Consider the following 10,716-nt stretch of genomic DNA (forward strand, 5'->3'; position numbering starts at 1 on the left):
AGGTTTGCCCATTTGGGCCCCATGTGGGCCCCGGATGGGTGTGCCCAGCTTGTTGGTGCCCAGTCTGCCCACATGCTGCCCGCATCCAGCCCAGATAGGTGTCGGGTCAGTTAACAAAGTGTAGTAAAGTTTGCCCATTTGGGCCCCATGTGGGCCCCGGATGGGTGTGCCCAGCTTGTTGGTGCCCAGTTTGCCCACATGCTGCCCGCATCCAGCCCAGATAGGTGCCGGGTCAGTTAACAAAATTTTGTTATAAAGGAAATGTTTATATATGGTGTAGGTGTCGGGTCAGTTAACAATTAGTTTTGTAGTAACTTTTGCCCATGTGGGCCCCGGATTGGAGTGCCCAGCTTGTTGAAGCCCAGTCTGCCCACATGCTGCCCGCATCCAGCCCAGATAGGTGTCGGGTCAGTTAACAAAGTTTTGTAGTAAATTTTGCCCATGTGGGCGGCTGGGCCCCATGTGGGCCCCGGCTGGGTGTGCCCAGCGTGTTGGTGTCCAGTTTGCCCACATGCTGCCCGCATCCAGCCCAGATACCTAGGTGTCGGGTCACCCAGCCAGCCTTCCCAAATGGGGCCCATATGGGCTGAAAGTGGGGCATCTGGGCTTAAGTGGGCATGAGCTACATGTGGGCTATTATCTGGGCTAAATCTGGGTCCCATATGGGCTGAGCCCCAGCAAACATGCCCACATGGGTCCCATATGGGGTGAACATGGGCCAGATGGGCCCACGTGGGACATGGGCTACAGATGGGCTACCCACATGGGCCCCATATGGGATAAAAATGGGCCAGGTGGGCAAAACGCATGTGGGCTGGAGATGGGCATCCCATGTGGGTCCCATATGGGGTGAACATGGGCCAGATGGGCCCACGTGGGACATGGGCTACAGATGGGCTACCCATATGGGCCCCATAGGGGATAAAAATGGGCCAGGTGGGCCAAACGCATGTGGGCTGGAGATGGGCATCCCATGTGGGTCCCATATGGGGTGAACATGGGCCAGATGGGCTCACGTGGGACATGGGCTACAGATGGGCAACCCATATGGGCCCCATATGGGATAAAAATGGGCCAGGTGGGCCAAACGCATGTGGGCTGGAGATGGGCATCCCATGTGGGTCCCATATGGGGTAAACATGGGCCAGATGGGCCCAGTGGGACATGGGCTACAGATGGGCTACCCATATGGGCCCCATGTGAGATAAAAATGGGCCAGGTGGGCCAAACGCATGTGGGCTGGAGATGGGCATCCCATGTGGGTCCCAGATGGGCCCACGTGGGACATGGGCTATAGATGGGCTACCCATATGGGCCCCATAAGGGATAAAAATGAGCCAGGTGGGCCAAACGCATGTGGGCTGGAGATGGGCGTCCCATGTGGGTCCCATATGCGGTGAACATGGGCCAGATGGGCCCACGTGGGACATGGGCTACAGATGGGCTACCCATATGGGCCCCATATGGGATAAAAATGGGCCAGGTGGGCCAAACGCATGTGGGCTGGAGATGGGCATCCCATGTGGGTTCCATATGGGGTGAACATGGGCCAGATGGGCTCACGTGGGACATGGGCTACAGATGGGCTACCCATATGGGCCCCATATGGGATAAGAATGGGCCAGGTGGGCCAAACGCATGTGGGCTGGAGATGGGCATCCCATGTGGGTCCCATATGGGGTAAACATGGGCAAAATGGGCCCAGTGGGACATGGGCTACAGATGGGCTACCCATATGGGCCCCATATGAGATAAAAATGGGCCAGGTGGGCCAAACGCATGTGGGCTGGAGATGGGCATCCCATGTGGGTCCCAGATGGGCCCACGTGGGACATGGGCTACAGATGGGCTACCCATATGGGCCCCATAAGGGATGAAAATGAGCCAGGTGGGCCAAACGCATGTGGGCTGGAGATGGGCATCCCATGTGGGTCCCATATGCGGTGAACATGGGCCAGATGGGCCCACGTTGGAGTTGGGACATGGGCTACAGATGGGCTATCCATATGGCCCCATATGGGATAAAACTGGGCCAGGTGGGCCAAACGCGTGTGGGCTGGAGATGGGCATCCCATGTGGGTCCCATATGGGGTGAACATGGGCCAGATGGGCTCACGTGGGACATGGGGTACAGATGCGCTACCCATATGGGACCCATATGGGATAAAAATGGGCCAGGTGGGCCAAACGCATGTGGGCTGGAGATGGGCATCCCATGTGGGTCCCATATGGGGTAAACATGGGCCAGATGGGCCCAGTGGGACATGGGCTACAGATGGGCTACCCATATGGGCCCCATACGGGATAAAAATGGGCCAGGTGGGCCAATCGCATGTGGGCTGGAGATGGATATCCCATGTGGGTCCCATATGGGGTAAACATGGGCCAAATGGGCTCACGTGGGACATGGGCTACAGATGGGCTACCCATATGGGCCCCATATGGGATAAAAATGGGCCAGGTGGGCCAAACGCATGTGGGCTGGAGATGGGCATCCCATGTGGGTCCCATATGGGGTGAACATGGGCCAGATGGGCCCACGTGGAACATGGGCTACAGATGGGCTACCCATATGGGCCCCATATGGGAAAAATGGGCCAGGTGGGCCAAACGCATGTGGGCTGGAGATGGGCATCCCATGTGGGTCCCATATGGGGTGAACATGGGCCAGATGGGCCCACGTGGGACATGGGCTACAGATGGGCTACCCATATGGGCCCCATATGGGAAAAATGGGCCAGGTGGGCCAAACGCATGTGGGCTGGAGATGGGCATCCCATGTGGGTCCCATATGGATCACCCCTGTAGGCCCCATTTAAGTTACTCCAAGAGCATAAAAGCAAAAAAGGTGACTGTTGTTCATGTGAATTTTGAACTCCAAGTACATCAAGTTCATACATGATGCCATATGGGGTCAATGTAGGCTGGCCCATATGGGTCCCTGATGTGGGGGCCGCGTGGGTCTCATATGGGGCCTACGTGGGCTTGCCCATATGGGTCCCATGTGTCACCCACTGCTATTCCCATGTGGGGCCCATATGGAAGAGGTGGGGGGCCATGTGGGCCCCATATGGGAACCATGTGGGCATGTTTGCTGGGATATGGACATTTCCTTTACTACAAAATGTTGGTATCTGACCCGACACCTATCTGGGCTGGATGCAGGCAGCATGTGGGCAAACTGGACATCAACAAGCTGGGCACACCCAGCCGGGGCCCACATGGGGCCCGGCCGCCCACATGGACAAAATTTACTACAAAACTTTGTTAACTGACCCGACACCTAGGTATCTGGGCTGGATGCGGGCAGCATGTGGGCAAACTGGACACCAACACGCTGGGCACACCCAGCCGGGGCCCACATGGGGCCCAGCCGCCCACATGGGCAGAATTTACTACAAAACTTTGTTAACTGACCCGACACCTATCTGGGCTGGATGCGGGCAGCATGTGGGCAGACTGGGCACCAACAAGCTGGGCACACCCATCCGGGGCCCACATGGGCAAAAGTTACTACAAAACTAATTGTTAACTGACCCGACACCTACACCAATCTGCAATAAACATTTCCTTTATTACAAAATTTTGTTAACTGGCCCGGCACCTATCTGGGCTGGATGCGGGCAGCATGTGGGCAAACTGGGCACCAACAAGCTGGGCACACCCATCCGGGGCCCACATGGGGCCCAAATGGGCAAACTTTACTACACTTTGTTAACTGACCCGACACCTATCTGGGCTGGATGCGGGCAGCATGTGGGCAGACTGGGCACCAACAAGCTGGGCACACCCATCCGGGGCCCACATGGGGCCCAAATGGGCAAACCTTACTACAAAACTTTGTTAACTGACCCGACACCTATCTGGGCTGGATGCGGGCAGCATGTGGGCAGACTGGGCACCAACAAACTGGGCACACCCATCCGGGGCCCACGTGGGGCCCAAATGGGCAAACCCCAGCCAGCATGCCCATGTGGGCCCCACATGGGCAGTTGATGGGCATGGTGGGCTAGGTGGGCCATGGGCTAGAGATGGGCAAATATGTGGGCTGCATGTGGGCCCCACATGGGCTGCCCACATATTTTTTGGCAGGCATAATGCTTGATAATGAGATTGCTTGCACATGTACGAGGGCATATCCAGGAATTTTGGTGAACACAGGCATTCACGCGGTGTTCCTGTATGGTGGGCTTAACATGGGCACTGCGTGGGCAGCCCATGTAGTGGGGTGTAGGTGGGCTGGATGTGGGCAGCCCATTATTTATTTTTTCACTGTCCAATGTGTATGATATTACAAGAAAAAAGAACTCGCTGTTTAGTCTCATGTCTCCAAAATACACTTCGACGTCGTGAGGAAGTCGCATAGTTGATGTTTGTGAGACCAGCTACGGCTGATATTGGATAGTCAATGTTGTGATTGTGTCGTATGATTGTGTCGCCTGAGCCCGCCCCTGCGCGGGCGACCCGCCGGCGGAGCTCGGCCCACCGGACGGGGCCTGGGACCGCCTCTGCACCGCCCGGGGCGGTGACCGGCCGACCGGCTGGCGGGGCTGCGGCGTCTGGGCGGGCCAGTTGGCGTTGAGACTCTGAGTGGTGTGCGTGTCCAATAAAGCCTTAATTCGGGCGGAACCGACACACGGCGCGGTCGGTATTAGCTCGAGCCCGCCCATAGTGAGTACAAAGTGCGATTAACGAAAGTGAAGGGAAGCAGGAATGCGTAGCCGTGGCGGCCGCGCCGCAACCACGACCGCGTTCGAGTCTCTTCGGAGAGGCGCGCCCGCAGCGACGCCAGCTGTATCGCTAGTTTGAGTTGGTCGAGTCGCAGCTGTGACATCAGGACGCAGTCGTCCCATCTCTCCTTCCAGAGGTAGAAGGCGTCACTGCGGTCGGTGGAGATGTCCAGTCGGTCAGGCCGGATCGGCTGCAGGCTCGTCATACCACAGCGATTACGAAGGACTGTTCTAGAAGCCCTCCACGCCAGCCGCCTGGGGAAGGAGAAAACGAAGGCCCGCGCAAGACAGATCGTCTACTGGCCCGGGATCTACCGGGATGTGGAAAATGTCACCCGCTGCTGTACCAGCTGCCAGAGAGATCTACTCGCTCAGCAGCAAGAGACCATGATGAGGAGACCGCCAGCGGAAAGGCCGTTCGAACTACACATCGACTTTGCCGATCACGCCGGCAGGAAGTACCTCGTGGCAGTTAACAGATAGTCCGGGTGGCTGTTTGTCGCCGACCTCGGTGTAAGCGCCCCCGCTTACACCGGTCCGAAGGACGATAGCAGGCGTCATGACGAGCGCACTCGCTACGCGACTTAGCGTAAATGGACGGCACGGGAAAAGGGCTTTCGGCGGTACCCGGCTTTTTGATGTCGTGTTCAGTAAGTAATGGTTTTATCTCTTTATTTAATTGCCCAACTCCCTTGGACACCTGATAGCGGATGTCAGAATAACAGCAGCACTCCCATTCATATGTTATTTCAGGTGTCGTCAATTACTGTCCGATTAGCGAATTCCAAGCAGCCGACTTATAAAGCACTAATGTCCTTTGTGTCCATCATAATCGGACCTTGTATGTTTATTCTGCATCAGATTATTTCCTGCAAAAAAAAATATCTAAAGTTCATTTCTCAATTAATTCAAGTCAAATCAGATGATGTTACTTTTAACCCGCGCCCTGATGGGGGGGGGGCCATTTTGGCCCCCCCTGTGGTTTTTCTTAAATAGCGAGAAAACGGCGGCGCGCAGCGCCGCCAAATTTTGGGTACCTTACCGGACATCAATTTGACACCTTCACACAAAATTTCAAGTCACAGGTCACCTCAGGTCAGGAGTTATTGAGGTCAAACTGAGGTCATGTTCGAGTAAAAATGAGCAAAAAACATGGCATCTTGAAACGCTCACCAATTCTACAGTTAACAAGCAATTTTAAAGTTCTTTATGTGTTTGTGTAGAGAAAAGACGGCGCTACAAAACTGCTATCTCGGATTTTCGAAATTTTGGGATTTTGACCCCCAAAAATCAAAAAAATTGATTTTTTTAGAAAAACTCAAAAAATTTCCAATTTTTTTTTCGAATTTCGAAAAAACCGGAATATATGTGATAGTCCCTGCGCTCTTAAATATACATACCAAATTTTAGATCGATAGCTCTTTTTTTGGCCAAGTTATAGCGAAAAAACTGTTTAAAATTGATGACGTCAAATTTTTGAACTCAATTTTTAGCAATTCTAGACCTCGTAGCGCAAAACGGAGACCACCATTGAACTCCCCGTGTCAAGCTGCATCGAATCGATACCCATTTTATGCAAAAATATCAACTTTGAAATTTGACCTAATTCGACCTGACCTTGACCTGACCTTGACCTGACCTTGACCAAAACGTGACCTAAGCTGGCCCTAAAGTCTGTCTGACCCACATAATCGCATTTGTCATGTAAAATGGACCATAAAACATGTATCACACGACACTTTCATATTGTGACCCCCCAGTGACCTGACCTCTGTGACCTGACCTGGTATCAGTGACCTCAAATAGCAAAATATGTGTTTGAAGAGCATTTCCCCATCGATGATTTTCAATGAAATGCATTTTACACGATTTTACAACGCATTTCTTGAAATGCCTGTAAACGGTGAAAATTCGACCTTTGACCTGACCTGTGACGTCATCGGTTTGACCGAGGTCAATGAAATTGGGTCACAAGGTAGTTCCCCGTTGGGGCTATCCAACACCGTTTACCGCTTGTCGCTATGTTGCGTGGTTCTCGAGATCTGAGGGGGGGGGCCAAAATGGCCCCCCCCCATCAGACCGCGTTGCTCGGCAGACCCCATCTGGGCGCGGGTTAATGCAGGTAATACAGAATCATGGTAGAACACAGCACGGGCAATACACAATTCGCTTATGTGTCTGCACCTTTTACATTGCTGGTGCTTATTTTACAGGAGCCGTGCGGCGGAACGGGCTTACCCAGGACACCAACAACGGCCAGCTGGAGGTGGCGCCACGAAAGTGGTTTACGGGTGCCAGGAACCGCGACGGAGGCCGCCAGGAGAGGACACCAGCTGGAGTTTAAGCGGAGGAGCAGATGAGAGAAGAAGTCTAGAGATGAACAGAAGAGACTAGAGAGGAGAGAGTTTAAACAGCATTTTTGTGTTTATCGATAATATAAATATTGATCACTGACAGTTTGTTTTGTTGCGGTGGCGAACGTTCAGCAATGATCAGGGGGAGTGATTGAAATAGCAGACATCGATTATATTATAATCATATTGAAATTAATTGTAGGTTCTGGTGGGAACTAAGATGGGCTTTGGTGAATATTTATTGATTAATACAAACGATGCTAGGGAGGTGAGCCAGCATGGGGCCCACCTAGGGCCCACATCTGCTGGCCCACGTGGACCCCATATGGTACTCACCTTGAGCCCATGTGGGCCAGCCCAGGTGGGCCACATATGGTGCCCATCTTGAGCCCATGTGGGCCAGCCCAGGTGGGCCCCATATGGTACCAAATTGAGCCCACGTGGGCCAGCCCAGGTGGGCCCCACCATTTACCCAGGGACAAATTTATGTGGGCCCCACATGGGCTGCCCACATGGGTCCCACCAAGTGGCCCACCTGGGCCCCATGTGCGGCCAAGGTAATAATGTTGGCTGGGTATGGGTCCCAGCTGGGTCCCATTTCGAACCCACATGGGCTCCAGGTGGGATTTTTCGCTTATACCCATTTGGGTCCCGGCTGGGAAAGCCCATATGGGACCCGGCTGGGCCCCATATGGGTCCCATGTCGAACGCACATGGGCCCCATGTGGGATTTTTCGCTTATACCCATGTGGGTCCCGGCTGGGAAAGCCCATGTGGGACCCATATGTGCCCCGGCTGGGCCCCATTTGGGTCCCATTTCGAACCCACATGGGCCCCATGTGGGATTTTTCGCTTATATCCATGTGGGTCCCGGCTGGGAAAGCCCATGTGGGACCCATATGTGCCCCTGCTGGGCCCCATATGGGTCCCATTTCGAACCCACATGAGCCCCATGTGGGATTTTTCGCTTATACCCATGTGGGCCCCGGCTGGGAAAGCCCATGTGGGACCCATATGTTCCCCGGCTGGGCCCCATATGGGTCCCATTTCGAACCCACATGGGCCCCATGTGGGATTTTTCAATTATACCCATGTGGGTCCCGGCTGGGAAAGCCCATGTGGGACCCATATGTGCCCCGGCTGGGCCCCATATGGGTCCCATTTCAAACCCACATGGGCCCCATGTGGGATTCTTCAATTATACCCATGTGGGTCCCGGCTGGGAAAGCCCATGTGGGACCCATATGTGCCCCGGCTGGGCCCCATATGGGGCCATCTGGGCTGCCCATATGGGACCCAGTTGGATGCCCATGACAAACACATCTGGGCCCCAAGTGGGCAGCCCAGATGGCCCCAGTTTGCTGCCCACTTGGGGCCCATATGGACCCCATTTGGGAAGGCTGGCTGGGCAGTTAACAAAGTTTTGTAGTAAATTTTGTCCATGTGGGCGGCCGGGCCCCATGTGGGCCCCGGCTGGGTGTGCCCAGCTTGTTGATGTCCAGTTTGCCCACATGCTGCCCGCATCCAGACCAGATAGGTGTCGGGTCAGATACCAACATTTTGTAGTAAAGAAAATGTTCATATCCCAGCAACCATGCCCACATGGTTCCCATATGGGGCCCACATGGCCCCCCACCTCTTCCATATGGGCCCCACATGGGAATAGCAGTGGGTGACACATGGGACCCATATGGGCAAGCCCACGTAGGCCCCATATGAGACCCACGCGGCCCCCACATGGGACCCATATGGGCCAGCCTACATTGACCCCATATGGCATTGGCATCATGTATGAACTTGATGTACTTGGAGTCCAAAATTCACATGAACAACAGTCACCTTTTTTGCTTTTATGCTCTTGGAGTAACTTAAATGGGGCCTACATGGGTGATCCATATGGGACCCACATGGGATGCCCATCTCCAGCCCACATGCGTTTGGCCCACCTGGCCCATTTTTCCTATATGGGGCCCATCTGTAGCCCATGTCCCACGTGGGCCCATCTGGCCCATGTTCACCCCATATGGGACCCACATGGGATGCCCATCTCCAGGCCACATGCGTTTGGCCCACCTGACCCATTTTATCCCATATGGGGCCCATATGGGTAACCCATCTGTAGCCCATGTCCCACGTGAGCCCATCTGGCCCATGTTTACCCCATATGGGACCCACATGGGATATCCATCTCCAGCCCACATGCGATTGGCCCACCTGGCCCATTTTTATCCCATATGGGGCCCATATGGGTAGCCCATCTGTAGCCCATGTCCCACTGGGCCCATCTGGCCCATGTTTACCCCATATGGGACCCACATGGGATGCCCATCTCCAGCCCACATGCGTTTGGCCCACCTGGCCCATTTTTATCCCATATGGGGCCCATATGGGTAGCCCATCTGTAGCCCATGTCCCACGTGAGCCCATCTGGCCCATGTTCACCCCATATGGGACCCACATGGGATGCCCATCTCCAGCCCACATGCGTTTGGCCCACCTGGCCCAGTTTTATCCCATATGGGGCCATATGGATAGCCCATCTGTAGCCCATGTCCCTCGTGGGCCCATCTGGCCCATGTTCACCGCATATGGGACCCACATGGGATGCCCATCTCCAGCCCACATGCGTTTGGCCCACCTGGCTCATTTTTATCCCTTATGGGGCCCATATGGGTAGCCCATCTGTAGCCCATGTCCCACGTGGGCCCATCTGGGACCCACATGGGATGCCCATCTCCAGCCCACATGCGTTTGGCCCACCTGGCCCATTTTTATCTCATATGGGGCCCATATGGGTAGCCCATCTGTAGCCCATGTCCCACTGGGCCCATCTTGCCCATGTTTACCCCATATGGGACCCACATGGGATGCCCATCTCCAGCCCACATGCGTTTGGCCCACCTGGCCCATTTTTATCCCATATGGGGCCATATGGGTAGCCCATCTGTAGCCCATGTCCCACGTGAGCCCATCTGGCCCATGTTCACCCCATATGGGACCCACATGGGATGCCCATCTCCAGCCCACATGCGTTTGGCCCACCTGGCCCATTTTTATCCCATATGGGGCCCATGTGGGTAGCCCATCTGTAGCCCATGTCCCACGTGGGCCCATCTGGCCCATGTTCACCCCATATGGGACCCATGTGGGCATGTTTGCTGGGGCTCAGCCCATATTGGACCCAGATTTAGCCCAGATTATAGCCCACATGTAGCCCACGCCCACTTAAGCCCAGATGCCCCACTTTCAGCCCAAATGGGCCCCATTTGGGAAGGCTGGCTGGGATCCGGGGCCCACATGGGCAAAAGTTACTACAAAACTAATTGTTAACTGACCCGACACCTACACCAATCTGCAATAAACATTTCCTTTATTACAAAATTTTGTTAACTGACCCGGCACCTATCTGGGCTGGATGCGGGCAGCATGTGGGCAAACTGGGCACCAACAAGCTGGGCACACCCATCCGGGGCCCACATGGGGCCCAAATGGGCAAACTTTACTACACTTTGTTAACTGACCCGACACCTATCTGGGCTGGATGCGGGCAGCATGTGGGCAGACTGGGCACCAACAAGCTGGGCACACCCATCCGGGGCCCACATGGGGCCCAAATGGGCAAACCTTACTAC

Source organism: Amphibalanus amphitrite, unplaced genomic scaffold, assembly GCF_019059575.1.
Source record: "Amphibalanus amphitrite isolate SeventyFive unplaced genomic scaffold, NRLGWU_Aamphi_draft 000000F_arrow, whole genome shotgun sequence".
Taxonomy (NCBI): Eukaryota; Metazoa; Arthropoda; class Thecostraca; order Balanomorpha; family Balanidae; genus Amphibalanus; species Amphibalanus amphitrite.